The 10,020-nt window shown below is 38.9% G+C and overlaps 1 pseudogene; it reads right to left on the bottom strand.

Annotated features, from left to right (window-relative positions):
* Positions 1 to 438: 438 nt before the first annotated feature.
* The window catches only part of LOC127970953 (solute carrier organic anion transporter family member 1C1-like), a 32,333-nt pseudogene continuing 22,751 nt past the window's right edge, over positions 439 to 10,020 (bottom strand).

Here is a 10,020-nt window from a genome sequence, read left to right as displayed (position 1 = left end):
AGGTCATCGCTACAATCTCAGACCTAGACTGCCACCTAGAATCACCTCAGGGTGGTCAGACAATAGATGGACTAACGAGTATCATACTGACAGATTGGATCTGAAGTAGTAATGTGTTTGCTTGTTTGAATTTCTCCTGTATTAAAAGTTACTAATACGCTTTACTTTCCTTGCGTAGCAGTGGGACTCTAGAAAGCATTGTTCTAATTGTTATAGTTTCATGTGTTGTGTTGAGGAAAAACAAGTAAATTGTTTTACACATTTGGGTTGGTTACACAAACATTTATTTTTTTTATGTGATATGCCGTTGAAAAGCATACTGTATAATGTGAAGCTGTACTGACGTGTATGCCAGTTATTGCCTTCTGTATGTAAAATATGTTTTGGGTTGATGGATTTCCAAGTTTCCATGTATGGAGTTGAATTTTACCGTTGTCCTTATGTTGTGTACGGCTGGGGACAGCCTTTTTCTTTCCGGTGGGGAATCTGTAACGGCCAAAACTATGTATTTTGCATGTATCACATTATAGTGCGGTGTGCCCTTTAAGAGACTAATCACTTGACTTGTAACGCACGCTATGTGGTGATGACGCAGAAGGACTATATGTGTGTTTAATGAGGACCCCCATGGATGATAAGTACGCTCTGCCTTCTCGTTGTTATTTTTCTCTTTACTTTATTTGTAACGCCAAGAAAGAGTTAATCTCTCATGTATGAGAGGAGTGCGTTGTCGTGTACCAGCCATTAAATGTGTGGAACACCAACTCTGCGTTTTCTCTTTCACTTAATGCATTTAACGAGTTATCCGAGAAGAAGCGTTACAACGTGTACTGTGTTAAGTTAACTGAGACTTGTTATAGCACTTATATAGCATTGCTCTTTTTGCTGTTTTTGATTGCTTCCACTGTTCTCATTTGTAAGTCATTTTGGATAAAAGTGTCTGGTAGACAGAGACATTAAACAACCAAAAAAAAAAAACAAAGTGTTGAAATTATGAAAGTATACCTCTGAAAATGGATAGTTTAATTAGTTTCTCTTTTTAGGCCACTGATGAAGAGCGGGCGGTGACTGGGATGAATGCTGGAGAATGTCCTTTCCCCTAATCTGATGCAACAGTGGTTTAAATGGAGGACGCTGTCCTGGATGATGGAAAAGATGTCACATACTGTGCTAATGGGGCTTCTTCATGACTATATCAAATAAGGCTAAAGAGATCATGAAAGTTGACAGTGATGCATGATCTGTATTCATGGACTATGAAGTGTATAATTTGTAAAAACAATGTTAAATGCTTGTTCTGTGTTTAGTAGAAGAGTTTGCACTCGGTCATTCATACACATGCTCACATTCTTTCACACACACATGTGTCCGTTAATTGTTATAATATCAGTGTTGATTTTGTGGTTTATAATGTACTGTCATGCCAGAATAGTCGGTAAAGAACTTAACTACATTGAACATAAACATGAAGAACATATTGTACAGTTATTGTATAATAGTGTTTTTGTATATAAAAAAGATCAAATTGGACTGTTAAATTTTATATATATATATATATATATATATATATATATATATATATATATATATATATATATATATATATATATATATATATCAAAAGTTAAATTCAACAAATGTTCAATGCTTTATTTATGAACTATGTAGCTGTTAATGACATACTTTTCTGCATTTCTTACATGCAAGTTACTTTGACTTTTCTCTTGTTTTTAATAAATATTTACCTTTTAATAGTTATTATTTTTGTGTAAAAGTGATTTTTAAAATGAACAAGATTTGTAGGTTTAATGCCTAGCTCAATTTGGGTTCATTTTAGCCTAGCAATGCAGTGTTTCCCACAGTCTTACACTCAATTTGTGGCGGCACTCCGCAAAAACATATTATACACTACATTATTATTGCTTATGAATTATTGTTTAGTATATTGCTTTTACCTGTGTTCGCATTACATGAGTTTGAATTCCAAATACCAGGGACTTAAGGTCAGGTGTAATGCATCTAAAACCATAATATACAGTTAGTGCTTTTCATCTTTCATCGTTGAAATCTAAATATGCATCTAAGCAAGTAGTGTCTGATTTAAAATTAAAATGTAATAACTGTGAAATTACAACTTAATAGTTAAATGATTATTAAATATTTAAATGCAATTAATATTAATATTACAATTAATATTTTATTAAATACAAATTTATACTTTATTTTGATTGAGCCCTTTAGAAACTCTATTGATAAATAAACTTTGCAACTACATGACAGCTAACTCTCTTTAGAATATTAGTAGTGTTAAGTTAGGGTTAGTATAATAAGTTGACGTACTTGCAAAGCCAGTAGAATGTCGGTTGGTGGACCATCTATACTCACTGGCACAATTCTTGCCTTACAAAAGACCAGTAACTAAATTCTGTCCTTATGCAACTGACCATATAGTGATCATGTATCCAGGATTGGTGCCCAGTGAGTTGATGAAGGAGCTGAGGACAGTGCAGGAGGTGAAACTCTGGGTACATCCTGGCCCACGTGGACACTGGCCCAGCAACACAGATCTGCTGCCCTCTACTGGTGAGAGGGTTAAGACACAGCTGCAGTTGTGAAAAACCTGTGATCATCAAATGCAAATGAGATGAAAATAAATATTATTATTGTACTTTATAGTATGCAAAGGATACATACAATCTATCTTGTGTGCCTAGGGTTTAGAAAAGTGCAGTTTTAGGTTGATTGCTTTTGCCTTGTCCAGTTGAGGTGGTGCATCCTGCCAAACAGGGCAACATGTATCATAATGTCACTGTCAGAACACACAGGATCCCATTCAGATGTAAGGAAAGAAATGTCCTGGTTACCCTGAGAAATGAGTGAGTGCTCATCATGTGTTATTTCAGGGGTCCTGAGGAGGAATTCTGAGATTGGTGTTTGTTTCCAGTTGGAAACACTGTATTCTGGCTGAGAGTCACAATTGATTTATAGCAGTAGTTCTCAATGGAGATTATATTTTTTTTTTGGTCAAATCACACTTTAAAACTAGAAAAAAAAAAAAGTTTTTTTTTTTTTTTTTTTTTTATTATTATTATTATTATTATTATTATTATTATTATTATTATCTGTTTTCGGAAATATTTGTAAAACTTTTATAAAATCCAAAGATAAATGATTAAATGGTAAAACTGATTTGAATGGACATTATGAAATATATTATAAATGTATTTCATATTAAATTATCATATGAAAAAATACACTACAATGAATAATATATATTGTTCAAGATCAAGCCCTTTCTTTCGGAACATGCTGCACAACTCCTTGTTCAAGCTCTTGTTCTGTCCAGGCTGGACTATTGCAATGCCCTCTTGGCAGGTCTTCCAGCCAATTCTATCAAACCTTTACAATTAATTCAGAACTTGGCAGCAAGATTAATTTTTAATGAGCCAAAAAGAATTCACGTCACACCTCTGTTTATCAATTTGCACTGGATTCCAGTAGCTGCTCACATAAAATTCAAGGCATTGATGTTTGCCTACAAAACTACCACTGGCTCTGCACCCCTTTATCTACTTCAGACTTATGTGCCCTCTAGAAGCTTGCGTTCTGCAAGTGAACGTCGCTTGATTGTGCCATCTCAAAGAAGCACAAAGTCACTTTTACAGACTTTTAAATTAAATGTTCCCTCCTGGTGGAATGACCTCCCCAACTCAATCCGAGCAGCTGAGTCCTTAGCGACTTCAAGAATCGGCTTAAAACACATCTCTTCCATCCTTATTTGACCCTCTAACTTTAACACTCACTATTCTAATTCTATTGTTTAAAAAATCTAACTACCTTTCTAATCTTTTTGTATTCTTTTTTCTTTTCATTTATTATGCAATTGTATATGTATGTGTGTGTGTGTGTGTGTGTGTATGTGTAAAGACCTCTAACTAGCTTGCTCTATTCTTTTATTTTTTTTTTAATCTATCTGTTTTTCTTTTTATTTATTATATTAGTTAAAATCCCATGCTACGTGTACTGTGTTAACCTAACTGAGACTTGTTATAGCACTTATATATCATTACTCTTTTTGTTGTTTTTGATTGCTTCCACTGTCTTCATCTGTAATTCGCTTTGGATAAAAGCGTCTGCTAAATGAATAAATGTAAATGTAAATGTAAATATTGTTTAACATTAACCTTGATGTCCTTTTTCATTCGTGTTACCAATAAGGACATACTTCAGAGGAGGGTAAATGTAATTAAAAGAAAAAGAAAAAAGGACACTTGAAAAATCACATATATTTAATAAAAAAGTGATAAATTCAACTTCTGTGCTGTACAACATACTCTTGTGTGTAGAACAGAGAGAGAGAGAGAGAGAGAGAGAATCTGCTGCTGCATTAATGTGGAATGCAGAAAAGAAAGAAACTGGGGAGTTTTAAAAGTGAGGAAGTGAACAAGATTTCCCTTTATGATATATACTACATTTTTGGGTTACTTTACCCATCGTAGGACACAGTAAGCCTTGCAAAAGGCACATTGTCACACTTTGTACTGAAATGGAAAAGAAGGAGAAGGAAGGCTGTGAATGAGGTGATAAAGGAGAACCTTAGCCCCTGCCACAATGCCCACTTGTATCTTTCATTACCAATCCACCAAGGAATATCCCCACAGCAACCACAGGCAGGATCAGGACAACTGTGGGACATGGCTTGTCTTTAGCTTTATTAATAATAAAATAATAAATGTCAAGCCTGACATGCATCTCTGTGTTATGCTGTATGGCTGGGTTTCTTGTATATGCGGAAACGATACATTATTATTATTTTTTTTTTATATACTATATGAAGATTTCAAAATTGGAGGGTTTGTTCATATGCACAACTAGAAACACTGAATGAAGACCAGACATTAAAGCTGCAGTCGGTAACTTTTGATGCTCTAGCAGTTAATAAACAGAACTGCTTGCGTCTTGTGGAAGAACATTTTAGCCGGATCTACTTCTCTCTGTTTATGTCTATGAAGAATCACAAAGGTACTGGGTTACTCCACCGCGGTATCCCCGAAGCAATCTAAAATAGTCTGAATATAAACACTTATTATAGGTGTACCCTAGTGATTCAGGACAGGCTAAAAACAAGGTTTGGAAAATCGATTCATGGTGTACTCACTTATTATATACATTTTGTAAATTTTGAACACATAAAAAAGTTATGGACCGCAGCTCTGATTGGTTGTTTCTTACCGGGAGCAATGTATTCCTGCAAATGGCAATAGGACCACTGGGAGGAGCCAGAGGAGCTTCATTTTTTTCACAGATTATCTGTCTCATATTCTACTGTCAGGACATAATAACAGGTTTAACAAATGTGTAAAAAAATATATATATTTTTTACAAAAGTTAACTACTGCAGCTTTAAATAAAACAATCAACTACCTCAAACTTAAAAAGGAAGGGTTTACTTGCAAGGGTTCTTTGAAGGTGAGAAAGCCAATAAAAGAGTTGAACTTCAAAACAATCCCACACAACAACAGGAAGTATGTAGGAGGGCACAGGAGTCTTTTCAGGAAAGGCAGGAATTCTTAACATTTACATAACAATACAGAGAATGAACTGAGCTTTTTTTGTAAAGATTTGCATAGACGTTGGTATAGCTTCATATAAAAAATGTTTTAAGACTTCTAGGCTACGTGTCTTACGAATTGGAGTGACTCCTGCTGAAATACTGCCATTTCTAATATGAATTTGTTAGTTTTAAAAAGGAAAAGGAATGGGAATGGGAAAAAAAAGTTCAAACAATGATGGATTTGTTAAAAAGGTGGAAAGAAGTTGCCTTTTGCAATGTTGTCAAGTTTCACTGAGTGTGTGTTTGGGAGGACAGACTGCTCCTTGTTGCCCTGATCCACATTAAAGTTTTCATTACATTTTTCCCCTTGTCTGGGCAAAGATCTGGGCAGGAACCGCAAAGGAACACCAGCAAGTAAGATGGCAGATGAAACAAAGAATCCCAGCCACCAAGCACCCACCCTGCGTGCATCCTGTCGAGTGATGGTCACACTATCTGCAAAACAAACAAACAAACAAAAAAAAACTTACATTATACAACATTATAGGTAATACTAAGCAAATACCAAGTATTTATAGTAATGTATTGCTGCTAACCATGAGATTATAACTAAAGTATGATAGTATTTCAGCCCAGTGAAAGTTCATTTGAAAATCAGATACTTACAACTTGAGTACATTTTGGTAGTATAATTCACTTTAGATTCGCCATATAAGACAGTAAAATAAACTTTGATAGTTTGGTATGATGACAACTTGTGAAAGATCAATTTGAACAGAACTGACTGATTCTTTATTACAAACCAAAATGTCATTAAAAAAAATAAAATTAAGTCACTTTATATTAAATGTCTTTATCTACTATTATAAAATTAAGCATTTGGTACAATTTTTTACACAAACATGATGATCGGCAAAACTCTTGACAAGTTTGCATATGAGCAGGTTATGGGTAGATTTGTCAAAAATGTAAACACATATGTAATTGCAATGTAAATACAATGTAACAACCTGTATACAATAGTATATATTTTAATGTAAAAGGACATGTAAGTAAAATGCCCCCATTATTAAACAGTAAAGTGAGCTCCAGTAAGTAAATAAATTAATAAATGTTGTATTTTTGTTAGTTCAGATGGCCAGCTGTCATTTAATTTATTTTCTTGTTTGTTAAAAAAAAGAAAAAAAAAAACTTTCAAAACCTGTAAACATTCAGACCCCAGAAGCACATTAAGACTAGATAAAAAAATAAAAAAAACATAATAAAGAAATAATAATCAAATACAAATTAAACTTCACATGTGTCACGGAACGCTCGACAACGCCTCCTCCTGGTTTCACCAGATCCCTCTCTCCTGCGCATTAGGACTGCCTATTACTCACCTGCTCATTATCTCCTGATTAATCTCCTTCGCTTTGCATTATTATCACCTGTGTATCCTCAGCTCCCCTTTATCTGGACTGCTCTGCTGATAGTTCATTTGTGAAGTCTTGATTTACCCTAACTCTGCCTCTAGTTTGTTTCTTGTGTTTGTTCTTGTGATTTTGACTTGGACTTTAATCTCGTTTGTGAATCTAAGCTGCCAGCCCTTTGACCCACGCCTGTTTAAGTTACGATTCTTGGATTGCCCTTACCTGTGTTAATAAAATACTGCAGATGGATCCGACAGCCTCAGCCTCTTCGTCACAGAAGACTTCACCTAAACAGGATCCAGCAGATTTCCATCGACTGGCCTCTGAGGTATCCTCTCAAGCTAATGTGCTGGCCGCCCATCAGCAACAGCTGGTCAAATTAACAGCTCTCACCGATGAGCTCGTGAGATCTGTCCGAGCCCTATCCTCGCCGAGCACGGCTGAGAATCAAGCTCAGAGTACCGCTGCATCCGCTCCCATTACACCTGCCGTGAGTAACAATAGAAACCAGCCTAAATTATCCCTTCCTGAGAAATTTGATGGCTCACCTTCTGCCTGTAAGGGATTTTTGTTGCAGTGCAGCTTGTATTTTAACCAGCAGACACAGTCCTACTCCACTGATGAGAGCCGCGTTTCCTTCATATGCTCCCTACTCACCGGCCGAGCTCTGGAATGGGCTACTGCACTCTGGTATGGAGGTCAGCTATCTTTCCCCTCTTATGACGAGTTCTTAACCCAATTTAGAGAGGTGTTTGAACATTCAGCGGGAGGAAAGGATCCAGGAGAACTACTGCTCACGTTACGCCAGGGTAATTCCACCGCAGCGGACTACACACTCTCTTTTCGGACCCTCGCAGCTCAAGCTGGATGGGAGGAGGAACCTCTTAAGCTCCTGTACCGCAAGGGACTCAACTCGGACCTCCAGGGAGAGCTGGCATGCCGCGATGATGGTAAATCCTTGAATCAAATTATGGAGCTCGCCATCCGCCTTGACAACTTGATTCGCTCCCGACGCACACCTCTCAGGTCCAGTTTCTTTGAGTGTGCTTCCCCCAGCACGGAGTCGGAGCCCATGCAGATTGGTTACACGCGCCTCTCTATGGCAGAGCGGGAAAGGAGACGCCGTAATCATCTTTGCATGTACTGCGGAGAGGCAAGACATCTGAGAGCTACCTGTCCAGTTAATCCAGGACTCAAGAATTCTGCTGCGGTGAGTTCTAATCACTCTTCTAAATTATTCTCTGTGGATAGTTCTTTGAAGTTTAACGGACAAACTTTAAACGTCAAGGCCTTGATTGATTCTGGAGCTGCTGGAAATTTTATCGACCTTGCATTTGCCAAAACTCATCATGTTTCTCTCCTCGCATGTGAGTCTGGTGTGACCGTGGAAGCACTGGATGGACGCCCCCTGGAGACTGGAGAGGTGCATTACACCACGGAACCCCTCACGCTCAGCTTCGGGACACAGCATTCTGAAACTATTCAGTTCTTCACTATTCACTCACCTGGGCATCCTATAATCTTGGGGCTTCCATAGCTAGAGAGACACAACCCCCAAATTTCCTGGTCAGAAGGGAAAATATCCCGGTGGTCCGCATTCTGTCAGATCAACTGTATGGCTGCTGTCCAAGGTTCTGAACTCCACAGTGCTTACCTCAAGGGAGTGGATTTTCAGAGGATTCCCTACGAATACCACGATCTAGCTCTGGCTTTCAGCGAAACCGAGGCCTCTCATCTTCCGGCTCACCGTGCCGGCGACTGTGCCATTGAGCTTTTGCCTGGGGCTGTACCTCCACGGGGAAGAGTTTATCCGCTGTCACAACCTGAAACAGAAGCCATGAGGGCGTACATTGAAGAACAGCTGGCTAAAGGTTTCATCACTACCTCTACATCTCCGGCTTCAGCCGGATTCTTTTTCGTTAAGAAGAAGGATGGGGGTCTTCGGCCGTGCATCGACTATCGTGGTCTTAATGAAGTAACAGTGAAGTACCGCTATCCTCTCCCATTAGTCCCAGCAGCCCTGGAGATGCTTCGTACTGCCCGCTACTTTACCAAGCTGGACTTAAGGAACGCATACAACCTGATTCGCATACGGAGTGGTGAAGAGTGGAAGACTGCGTTTTCTACTACATCCGAACACTACGAATATCGGGTAATGCCGTTCGGCCTGTCTAAGAGTCCTTCAGTTTTTCAAGCCTTTGTAAATGAAATTTTCCAGGACATGTTACATCAGAGAGTTATTGTCTACATTGATGACATTTTGATTTATTCTGATTCCCTTGAGGAGCATGTCCAAGATGTTCTTGCGGTCCTCAAGCGCCTGATTGATAACCAGCTCTATGCCAAGCTCTCCAAGTGCGAGTTCCACCAGACACGTATCTCCTTTCTGGGCTATATTATCTGTGCGGACAGAGTTTTGATGGATGACAGCAAGGTCAAAGCCGTGGTGAAGTGGCCCCAACCTTCCTCTGTTAAGGAGCTGCAACGCTTTTTGGGCTTCGCCAACTTTTACCGCAGATTCATCCGCAACTTCAGTGTAATTGCATCTCCCCTCACATCTCTGCTTCGAGGAGGGGGTAAATATTTTAAGTGGACAACGGAGAGCGCTGCGGCCTTTGCTCAGCTCAAGGAAAGATTCACTTCTGCTCCTATTCTCCATCACCCGGATCCTGAAAGGGAGTTTATCATTGAAGTGGATGCATCTAACACAGGAGTGGGGGCTGTGCTGTCTCAGCGGTATGGTAACCCTGCGAAAATGTTCCCGTGTGCCTTTTATTCCCGCAAACTCAACTCTGCAGAACGCAATTATGACGTGGGTGATCGCGAACTCCTGGCAATGAAGAACGCCTTTGAGGAGTGGAGGCACTGGCTGGAGGGAGCTCGTCAGCCTTTTACAGTGCTCACTGATCACAGGAATCTGGAGTACATCAGGTCAGCTAAGCGTTTGAATGCTCGCCAGGCTCGCTGGTCTCTATTCTTTTCAAGATTCGATTTTAAGATTACCTACAGGCCGGGCTCCCAGAACGGCAAAGCGGACGCCCTGTCCCGACAGTT

Source organism: Carassius gibelio, chromosome A4, assembly GCF_023724105.1.
Source record: "Carassius gibelio isolate Cgi1373 ecotype wild population from Czech Republic chromosome A4, carGib1.2-hapl.c, whole genome shotgun sequence".
NCBI lineage: Eukaryota > Metazoa > Chordata > Actinopteri > Cypriniformes > Cyprinidae > Carassius > Carassius gibelio.
This window is presented reverse-complemented; position numbering and strand designations above follow the sequence as displayed.